The sequence below is a fragment of the Phyllobates terribilis genome, unplaced genomic scaffold (genome assembly GCF_046119375.1).
Source record: "Phyllobates terribilis strain yellow unplaced genomic scaffold, ASM4611937v1 Scaffold_11__3_contigs__length_659146591, whole genome shotgun sequence".
In the NCBI taxonomy this organism is placed as follows: domain Eukaryota; kingdom Metazoa; phylum Chordata; class Amphibia; order Anura; family Dendrobatidae; genus Phyllobates; species Phyllobates terribilis.
The window spans coordinates 98,138,774-98,143,204 of record NW_027362771.1 but is presented as its reverse complement, the minus strand read 5'-3'; positions in this window follow the sequence as shown (position 1 = coordinate 98,143,204).

Here is a 4,431-nt window from a genome sequence, read left to right as displayed (position 1 = left end):
AATATTTTTTATTTCTATAGCGCCAACATATTCAACAGAACTTTACATTTTAGAGGGGACTTGTACAGATAATAAAGACATTGCAGAATAACACATAACTCAGATACCAAGAGGAGAGAGGGCCCTGCTAGCAAGCTTACAATCTAGGAGGAAATAGGGGAGACACGAAAGATAAATGGTAAAACGTGCTTGTGTTATAATGTCCAGCCATCAATATAATAGGGTATTCACATAACGCTGCATTAACCGGTCACCAGCCAGTGTGTGCACATTACAGACACAGACGGCTATTAAGTGCATGGAGGGTGTGAACAGATGCTAAGAGGGTCCTGATTTTTAAGAAAATGTTGTATGGGCAAAACAGGTATAGTTACATAAGTGAGGCGAGGCAATAGGTCAGTCTAAAGCCAGGCTTAAAACTGTAGGTTTTGGGAATTAATCGAATTGTCCGAGGCAGTGCATTCGGGAGAATTGGCGCAGCTCGCGAGAAGTCTTGAAGACGGGGGGTTTGGATTATTGAGGATTTTAGTTTTAAGTCATTAGCAGAACGGTGAGGATAGGGTGATCGACAGAGAAGAGGGAGGAGATGTAGGGTGGTGCTGAACCCTGGAGTGCTTTGTAGGTGAGAGTGATGAGTTTATATTGGACTCTGTAGCAGATGGGCAACCAGTGCAACAGCTGGCACAGGGTAGAGGCATCGGTGTAGCGGTTGGAAAGGAATATGATCCTGGCTGCTGAATTCAGGATGGATTGTAGAGGGGAGAGTTAGTAAGAGGGAGACCAAGTCATGGAGAGTTGCAATAGTGCAGACGAGAATGAATAAGAGCAACAGTAAGAATTTTTGCTGAGTCAAAGGTAAGAAAAGGTCGAATTCTAGAGATGTTTTTGAGGTGTAGGTGACATGAGTGAGCAAGTGAATGTGAAATCCCAGCCTAAAGCCTCATTCAGACATCTGTTTATCACGTACGTGAGGTGTCCGTGGTTTTCACAGATAAAAACGTAGCCGTTATAATCTATGGAGCTGTTCACATGTCTGTGCTTTTTGCAGTCAGTAAAAAATCATGGAGAAGTCTGTTTTTGATCGGCGTCAAGGATCAAAAATACCCACAGAAGTCTATGGGTTTGTGAAAATTACGGCATACAGACGGCATCAGAGTACAATCTGTGTGCTGTCCGCAATTAACATTGTAATTTATTTATTTTTTAATACATGAAAATCACTGATGAACTATGATGGTAAAAACTGATGCAGAGTTTAATTAGGCTTGGATAAAAATCCTTTTTAAAAATAATCTAAAAAATAAATCTGGGTGTTTTTTTTTGCGCATTTTTTGGTACGAGACATTTTTTTCCGCTTCAGTTGATTCAATAGTCATATTTGGAACATGTATTCAAGCAGAAAACCCTTCAGAATTGACTATTGCTTCTTTTTTTCACATGAAAAAACAGCACCATGTGCACTACAGTCATGTTTTCACATTGAAATCAACGAGAAATGAATTCAAAGATCAGTTGAAACAGTTTTTCTTGTGGATTTTGGAGCAGATCTGCTTAGTGTGAACCAGTGGCACAGCGATGGAGGGTGGGGAGGCAGAGGCATGGCTGCCATGTATTCCAAATTCATCGTGGGTGCAAAATTTCACCACACCATCCCCACTTATTCAGAGGCGTAGTTACTGCCTCCCCTCAACAAACTAGATGATTAAAGTAGCTGCTATGATATCTAGGTTGGGGCCACTTGTTTCTATAGCCCCCGTCTCACATAGCGATCTCGCTAGCGAGATCGCTGCTATGTCACGGTTTTGGTGACGCAACAGCGACCTCACCAGCGATGTCGCTATGTGTGACACTTCGCAGCGATCAGGCCCCTGCTGTGAGGTCGCTGATCGCTGCAAAGTGTCCTGGACCATTTTTTGGTCGTTGCCCTCCCGCTGGTCAGCACAAATCGCTGTGTGTGACCAGCAGGAGCAGTGATCAGGCTGGTAACCATGATAAACATCGGGTTACTAGGGGCACGCGCGCACCTAGTAACCCATTGTTTATCATGGTTACCACTCTGCTACAGTGAGCGGGAGGTTACCGCTCACTTTAGCAGGCTGGTAACCATGGTAAACATCGGGTTACTAGGTGTGCGTGTGCCCCTAGTAACCCGATGTTTACCATGGTTACCAGCCGGCTCCTGCTTCAGCAGACTGGTAACCAGGAGCAGGACATCGTGGAAAGATTCTTTCCACGATGTCGCTGCTCCCCTGATCGTTGGTGAGCCTGCCTGTTTGACAGCTCACCAGCGACCACATAGCGACGCAGCAACGATCCCTGACAGGTCGTATCGTTGTCGGGATCGTTGCAGCGTTGCTAAGTGTGACGGGGCCTTATGCAAACCGCAGCGGTCGAGATTAAGTTGTAATCAGCTGCTGCACTCTGCATAGGCAGCAACTGAGATAACAAAGCTCTCAGTATGAGGAAGTGAGCTTTGTCATCTCAGTCGCTGACTATGCAAAATGCATCAGACAATTACAAACTCTACTTGTCCGCTGCACTCTGTATAGGCAGCAATGGAGATGACAAAGCCTGCAATGTGCTTTCCTATAACTGTTAATTCTCTGACAGTAGAGACCTGCTAGGAAAACTGTCCTGAATTTTAAAAAAAGTCCCATGTAAAAAAAAACAACAAAAAACCCACTAGCAATATAATAACCTCTGGGTTTTTACATATTTTTTTTTTAACCCTACCTAGGGTTAAGGTTAGGACTATGCGTAGTGTTAGCATTATAGATAATGCTATCATTAGAGGTACGGAAAAATTTAGGGCTAAAGTAATAAAGTAGTTACATAAAGAAAAACTCCCAAATGTAATAAGAAAAAATAAAAAGTAAAGAAATATAAAAATGTATATTTTAAAATGTTATGTCTAATGGCCCACAGGTTCAGAGAAGAGCAACCAGGATGGTGACCGGGCTATAACCAATGTCCTATGAGGAACAGTTAGAGGATTTGGGATAGTTTCGCTTGCAAAAGAGAAGACTGTGATGAGACTTAATAGCTGTCTACAAATATCTCAAGGGCTGTCACACTGTAGAGGGATCAACTTTATTCTCATTTACACAAAGAAAGACTAGAAGCAATGGGATGAAACTGAATGGGAGAAGATACAGATTAGATATTTGAAAAAACTTTTTGAAGGTGAGGGTGATCAATGAGTGGAACAGGCTGCCACGAGAGGTGGTGAGTTCTCCTTCAATGGAAGTCTTCACACAGAGGCTGGACAGACATCTGTCTGATAGGGTTTAGTGAATCCTGCATTGAGCGGGGGTTGGACACGATGACCCTGAAGGTCCCTTCTAACTCTAACATTCTATGATTTTATGAGGGTGCGCAAAATCCTTGTCTTGCCTATACAGTTGTGTGCGTGAGCCCTTGAGGTGCTCCATGACACTTTATTGTGAACAATGAGAGATTTTGAGGCCAGAGACATAATGAATATTTTTAGTATTTGGTGAGTTTTTTTTACATCAGTATCTGTAAGCCAAAATCAGGAGTGAAACAATTAGGAAAATTAGATTAGATACTGAGGTAAAATACTGACCGAATACTGAACGTGTGATCTTGACCTTAGGCCACAGCCCCATTATCAGTATTTGGTCAGTATTTTTTCTCAAGAGTGGGAGCCAAAACCAGGAGTGGGTGATAAATGCAGAATTGGTGACTTGTTTCTATTATACCTTTTCTCTGATTGTTCCTCACCTGGTGTGACTCCCATTCCTGAGAAAAAATACTGACCGAATACTGACCAAATACTGATAGTGGAGCCGTGGCCTCACGCTAATCATTTTGTCTATGGAGTTATAATCATTCGGTTCCAACACTGGAAATCTGCTCCATTTGTCCCAATTCTTATAATTTATAAGACATATTTTCTTCTTGGTCATTAATGGCGAATACCACGACGGTAGAGATTTTTTTATTATAATGCACGATTACATGAGGTAATGCAAAGGTGCCATATTTTCCACAGAGCAAGTGGTTTTCTGTAGGACATATACTTGATGTGAAAGGAAATATATGTTCTTGTATGTTCCTTTCCTGCCAAAAATGATGGGAAATGTTCACGTCAATGGGCAGGGAAGTGGCCATTATTGGTGGCAGTCTTTCCACAGAACCAGCGCCATGTCGGTGAAGATGTTTGGGAGCTGGCACTGCCTGTGACAATGAGACACCCTGGTTCCTCATATAACTGCTAGGAATGTCATCATTAGGTCCAGGGCTATTGTATAGAGAGGCAGGAGCCATGCTGGGATTCAGAAAGCCCTGAGCTGGGCAGCAAAGTGAAGCAGTTTAATCCTCCCGCACAAAGATGGGGGAGAAGTTAGCTAATTTGAGTGTGAAAGGGTGAGGAGAATGGGGGGAGGGCAGTGAATAACCCCAGAGGAG